At 35.5% G+C, this 7,216-nt stretch overlaps 2 pseudogenes; both read left to right on the top strand.

Moving 5' to 3' along the window:
• The first annotated feature begins 4,071 nt into the window (after positions 1-4,071).
• LOC147824545 (proton-coupled zinc antiporter SLC30A9, mitochondrial pseudogene) lies at positions 4,072-6,537 on the top strand (annotated as a pseudogene).
• Positions 6,400-6,990, top strand: LOC101714627 (proton-coupled zinc antiporter SLC30A9, mitochondrial pseudogene; annotated as a pseudogene).
• The last annotated feature ends 226 nt before the right edge of the window (positions 6,991-7,216 follow it).

Below are 7,216 nucleotides of genomic sequence, written 5' to 3'. Positions count from 1 at the left end.
TAACAGTCATACCTCATTTTTTGCTACTTCCTCCTATGAGATTATAGAGGTCCTGTAATGTGGCAGATGTAGTAGTAATGAGGAGCCCTTCCAAAACAACAAACAGGGCAAGAACCTGAGAGAAATGTTTGGAGCAATATTGGGCTAACTAGTGGCAGTATGACTTCATTAGAGCTAGTACCTTCCACTGGCAACCTGCTCTGCACCGAGGGCAGTTTCTCATCACAATTTTCCTTTTGTGGTCCTCTTTTCTGATTTCAATGATTTTCAAATTGTATACTTAAATTCTTTAATATTCTTGCCATCAAGAAGTGGAGTTTATGCTCCCTTCTCTTGAATCTTGATGTACTTACAATTGCCTTTACCAAGTATTTATAATAGAAGTGATCTTATAAATCTTCTAATACTAAGTCAGGAAAGGCCACACAGCCTTAAATCAGTTCTGTGTAGACACTTGGCTTTGGAGCATTGAGCCACCATGAGAAAAAGTTTCACCATGCTGTGAGGAATCCCAGCTACAAAGAGAGTATATGTGTATGTACTATCAAGACAATCAGTGTCAAGCGAGACTCCAGCCAACAACCACCATCCAATTGCCAGACTTGTAAGTGAAGATGGTTTCACCTGACCTTACATCTTAAGTGTGGAGTTATTCCCAGTACTTGACTGACTGAAAATCCAAATATTAGGAAGAAGAAACAATCCATTTCTGTAATAGTTCTTTGTGTCTCCAATCATATCATTTAAGCTTTCATACTGTTTCATTGTATAAGGTGAATATTAAATCCAGTTATCCACTGAACGCAGTTCCAGGTTAAGTATTTGGATACTTTCCTCAAACTCAATGCAGCGCTTTTGGAAACATTTTGTCATTTTCAAGTTGTCAAATACTAATATTAAAGACTTGTAAATTACTAAGTTTAATAAGCACTGATTAATAATTTACCCTATATCTCTAGTATTAAAATCTATTTTTCAGATGGAGAAATGACATGTTACAAATAGCTGATACAGTAGAATTGTCACAGTAACAAGAATCTAGTATCGAAAACCCAGCCCTGTGCTCCATCTTCAGGGAATGTTTAGTGATTGTAAATGTAGGACAAAGAGAATAGGTACAATAAATGACCTCCATTCCTTATCACTTGTTTTAATGGTGCCATGTTCAGTACTTTCCCAGAGGATATGATTCCCTTTCTAAAAATATAACCACTTCTCCAAAAAAATCTATGTGGTTCTACACAATATTTGACAGCACTAAAAATGTTCCACTTTGCTACAAATTCATTTATCCAGGTTATCAGGGAAAGATAAGACAGTCTGAATTCTGATAAATTCATTGAATGCTCCCTTTTTACTAACTATAGGTAGAAACAGCAATATATCAATCTTTTAATCCAAAAAATTATGTAATTAATACAGACATAGGCAAAGTTTTTGCATAACCTCTCCTTTAGTATAACAGCAACACACTCGTGCTACTACATTGAACCTAGCTGATTTTATATTGAAAATATTACTGAAAGCTAAATTCCTCTTGAGTCCCAAGAACGATGCTAACTGGAAATAAACTAGATATCCCAGAATGACTTTGGGCATTCTAATATTTTAATATTCTTTTGAGATGCCTTTTACTGTAGATGGAACTAGTACGTGGAATATAACATAAAGGAAAACCTGTAAAATATATCTCATAAAATTACCTACTGCGTGAGACAAACAGCTAGTTATGAACTGAACATTAAGTACTCATTTATGTCAATAGATGAACACTGGAAAAGGATTCAGAATAGTTTCATTCAAGACTGTTCTCTACCACTAATATACGTATGACCTCATGCAAGTCTCTGAACCCCTCTGGCTTCTATTAATTTAACAATAAAACTGGGAAATTTTACCAAATCTTCAAGTTAGAATGTGTATTATTAAGTAAGCTCATACATTTAGGCTAATTTCTTATCCCAAGGACCATACCATGCTATGCTGACCAGACATTTGCCCTGCCTGCATTTGTTTTGCATACACATAAACATACATGCCCACACACAGAGATTTCACCATATATCACAGTTACTTGTACATAAACTTACATAAATTTTATTATACTTTTAAGCATTCAGGAAAAAACCCAGAAAATTTTGAATGAAAACCAGGGCACCCATGATCCAGCCATAAGAAATATTATTGTTTTATCATACTTATCCATTTTCCTCATTCTTTTAAAAAATAATTATAAACATAACTAAAGTAACCACATATAATCATCAAATATAGCCACTACCTCATTCTAATGTTATTCCACTTGTCTCCTCATCAAGCTAGCTATATCCTGATGTATGTATGGTGTTTTCAAATTTTTATGTTACCATGCCTAAAAATATCTTTACCAATACAGATAATGATCTTTGGATTATTTTTAATTCATATAAGTGACAGGGTGTTGATTTTATGCCCCAATTTTATGTTTTCAAGATTACTTCATGTTAATACATTTGTAAATTTCATTTGCTTAAATACTATGTAATATTTTTATGAATATATTGCACTTAGGTATCTACTCTTCTTGATAGACATTTGGAAGGTTTCTAATTTAATCATATAATAAACAGTGCCATAGGAAATATCCTCTTACGTACCTTTTTGTGCACCAGACCAAGAATACTATTAGCGTATCAATCCAAAAGTTCAATTACTGAGTCACAGGGCAAGTTTAAAGTGGTGGCACCAATTTAAACGCCTTTGGGCAGTGTACCAGAGCTCCCATTTTCCCATATCCTGGATGACAGATTTCTTTAGGCAGCCAACTTTTCTTTGAACCCATTGAAAATTAACTATGATATCCATAGGCAAAATTCAGCCAAAAGTCATAGAGTTTCAAAGCCAAAAATTGCTTCAAGAATCAAGGACACAGTCCATGTGATGAAAGCACCAAAATATCATACAACTTTTTATGTGGAGACTTATAGAATTAATATATCTTGTCCCCTGGCTTGGGTTTTTCACTGCCTGTATTAGTTTCCTAGGCCTATCACAACAAAGTACAATAAGCTGAATGACTTAAAAAAATTAAGTTTAGGGCCAGGGATTTAGCTCAGTGGTTCTGCCACCTGCCTCGCAACCGCAAGGTCCCAAGTTCAATGCCCGGTACAAAAAAAAAAAAATTAAGTTTATTATTTCATAGTCCCTGAATATAGAAGTCCAAAATCAAGGGGTCAATAGGGCTATACTCTTCAGAGACTGGTAAGAAAGGATTCTTCCTTTTCTTTTCATAGCTTTTTTTGATTTACTGGGGAATTCTTGCATTTCTTGGCTTGAAGACATAACACTTCAGTCTCCGGTTCCATTCATACATGATATTCTTCCCCACTGCATGTCTGTCTCTTCTCTTCTTATTATTAGACAGCAGTTCTATTTGATTGGGAGCTCACTCTGCTCCAGTATACGTCATCTTAGCTAATTACACATGCAATGAGGCCACTTCCAAATAAGTTCACATCCTGAAGTTCTAGAGTTAAGGCCACATCCTGAACATATCTTTTTGGGGGACACAATTTGCCACATAACACTACATGGTGTCGATAATTTAGGAAAAAGAATGAATAGACTTCCTAAAAGGATTTTCTCATTCTGCTGCAGATTCAGTTTGTACATGTTCGTCAATGTAATGGTAATAGAGATATGGCCTTTGGGAAGGTGATTAGGTCATGAGAGCAGAGTGCTTATGAATGGGAGTGATATACTCATGAAAGAATATTTCCAAATTTGTTAATTACATTTAAATTTTGAGTATTTTTTAATCCACAAGATATTTTTAATTTATGAATAGGCAGGTATACATGTGTATGTCTTTTTAAAATTTCTGCTCGTGGGATCAGAAACGTATCTTTATCTCAAATGTGTATAAATATCACCTATTTATTTTTCCCATTATTACTAATTTTATTTTATTTTAATCTGTTACAATTTGTAAGTTAAATATCAAAATTTGCTTTTTTCCTAAATAGCTGTCTTAGTTGGTTTGTGCCACTGTAGTAAAATACCACAGATGATGATATTTATAAAGAACAGAAATTTGTTCCTTACAGTTTTGAGATTAAGACGCCCAAGATCAGGGCACTGGTAGGATTAGTGTATACTGAGTGCTGCTTTCTGCTTCCAAGATGGTGCATCTTCAGGAGAGGGGGACAATGCATCTTCACATGTAGAAAAGATGAGCAAGGGGGTGCTCCCTTTAACCTGGAGCTCTGTAATAGGGTGCTAATCCCACTCATGAGGGCAGAGCCCTCCCAAAGCCCACACCTCCTAATATTATTGCACTGGGTACTGAGTTTCAACACAAAGTCTAGGTGGGGCAGCATCTTTCATACCATAGCACTAGCCAAATGAAACAACATCATTTGCTGTAAGTCCTTTATTATACACTACATTTTATATGGAATTGGATTTGCTTATATACCTTCTATATATAACACAGGATATTGATCTTCATGTCATTAGGTGGCATTGTAAAATCTTTGTAGTTTTATATTATGTTGTGAGAATAGAACAAAGGGAAAAAATTCACAAGTAAGTGAAAAAATTGAGAGAATTTTTGCAATAGTCCTTTGAATTAAGGCATAAATTAAGGAAGTCATCACAGGATAGGAAAAAGATGATGAATTTAGAAATATTTGTGAAGTAAAATCATCCAAACTTTTTCATTAATTGAATATGAGGGAGATGGATAAAGACAGGAAAGCATTTAAGATGAACATGAAGTTGTTTTACATAAGCAGTTGAATCAATGGCATTTTACTATAAAAGGAAACTGTGAAGAAGAAAGACTGTATTATGATTATGATTATACTGAAGTATCTACAGCTATAATAGAATATATATGCTAAACATCAAAGAATGTGATTATGACTAAAGGGTTAAGTATAGGACTGGTACTCAGAATCAAAGATCTTGATTGAGTATATTATTACTAAATTCATAAAAATGGATATAATTTCCCAAGAAAAACCCATAAAGTAGTGATTGTCAAACTCCACTACACATAATAATTATCTGGAATCTAGAGAAAAGTATAGATTTCATTTCAAGAGATTCTTATTCTCTGGGTCAAGGATGAGGCCAGGAATCTTTAACTTTAGTGACACCAGAAATACTGACAAAATAGTTGTGGTTCTCATGTGAAGCTATTGGAAAGAGTGAAATACCAAAGAACCAGCAGAACTGAACACTGAAAAAAATGTACAAGAGGAGCATCATGAGAAATGATCAAAGAGGTAGCACAGTGATCAGAAAAAAGATGGATTTGAAGCAGTAAGGGAAGAAATGAGAATCAACAGTAGCAAATGCAGCACAGCTGTTGAAAATGTACGAGAAGAAACTGTGAGACTTTCTTGATACACAACAGAAAGAATTCAGCCCAAAGGAATACAATTATGGGAATTATGGCAGCATTGATGGTCCCTGTGTATCACGTGCTGTTTATCCCTGATTCTTTTTTCATTAATTATAAAGCATAGCGACCTCTTTGAAATTCACCAAGGGTTTAAAAACATTTACTTATGAAAATTCATTTAGTAGTTTTCAGGTTAATGTATAAAATATAGAAAAAGAATTGTTTATTTTTTTAAGACATGAGTTCAACTTACTTTAAAAAACCAAGTAGTCTGATTTGAAATTAAGCAAGGAGAGTGAAGACATTGCTTCTGCGTAAATAAGATGACTTTGGTATTTGTTTATGGCTTGTGTTTGGACTATGCCAGCAGCAGGGTGGAGGAAGGCAATGCAATAGGGGCCTCTTCTCCTCCAGGATGTTACACAGGGTGGCTTCCACCACTGCTGCCCACAGATGTTGTTCTTTTCTGTGTCAGCTCCATTTGACCTTCAGGGCAGAGGTCCACCACTCCAGCGACCACCAAGAACGGCAGAATTTAGTGACATTTGCATATATGGTTCCCTATAGTCGCTCACATATTTGTACACCGAGTCTGGTAAAGTTGTACTCTACAAATATTCAGAGAGAAGGACAGGGATCACAAACTCTTAGAGTGGAAAAAGAACCATCCTTTGATGAACCAGCAGAAAATATAGGTGCAGAACTCAAAGCTCCAGTAAAGCAAGAACCTCTCCAACTAAGTCAAAGCAGTTCATAAGAAAAAGGAGCGTGCTTCAAAATACACTCAGAATAATTTCCTCAATGGAGTCAGAGTGATCAGTGAGTTCTGCCTTAAGTCCAGTGATCTAGAACAGCTTGGAAAAATCAGGTGATAAAGTCCACATAAAGGTACTGAGTCCTTTATTGTATACTTGAGATCAGATGTGGGGGCAAACTGTATGGAAGTTTAGGGAGAGCCTTGATGCTCTTGAGAGAGAAAAAAGAAAACTGGAAGGAAGTAGAACACTCCTTGTAGCCGAGCCATAAATGAACTTCATAGGAGTGTGCAGGTCAAAAGAATGTCATTTGATAAGTATATAATGGAAAGTTATAATCCTAGTACCAATATTACAGTATTGGAGTAGACTGCAGGAGTCTTAGCCACTGCATCAGCCTTACTTCTGTAACAGGCAATTTATGGCATGACAACCTTAGTTCTTTGGGTGTGGGCAGCTTATTAGGCATGGTCTCAGTATTCCTTATCTACACTAACATAGAAGCACTCTTAGGTGTGGACAGCAGTTTACTGAACTCCTGGATAACAACCCAGGAATAAAGGCAGTTCATGATGTTAAAGCCACAGATCTGAGATTAGGTAAAGATTGAAGGCAGAAGTAGATTTCAATGGGTGAGTTGTTAGATGATCATATTTGGAGAAACAAGATTTTGATCAAATGCTACAAAGAAATTGAAGAAGGGAAAATTTCTGAAAAACTAGAGACCTTTATACCTAAACATGGAGAAAATATTATTAACATTTCAGGAGCTGAAGTATATAGGCTTAAGAAGGAACTGAAAAAATGAAACCCTGAACTTGGCATGTAAATTTGGAGATACTCTAAACTTGATGGAATGAATCATCTTGGTGGGGCCTTGGAAAGAAATGTGCTGAGTCTCTCTAGGAAGCACGGTTCTTTACCAACCCAAAGGAGCCGCGCCATTGGGAAGCCATTTTTTTCAAGAGGGATGAAATATTTTATGTAAAGAGCAATTGGACAAGACACAGAACTAAAACTATTTTCTTCTAATCATGCTTTTATGCGTTAATAGAGAACATTTTGGTTACTT

Source organism: Heterocephalus glaber, unplaced genomic scaffold (assembly GCF_053883595.1).
Source record: "Heterocephalus glaber isolate CG9 unplaced genomic scaffold, H.glaber_assembly_v1.0 deba00001538, whole genome shotgun sequence".
Taxonomy (NCBI): domain Eukaryota; kingdom Metazoa; phylum Chordata; class Mammalia; order Rodentia; family Bathyergidae; genus Heterocephalus; species Heterocephalus glaber.
The sequence above is the reverse complement of the archived record's forward strand: the minus strand, read 5'-3'. Positions and strand labels throughout refer to the sequence as shown.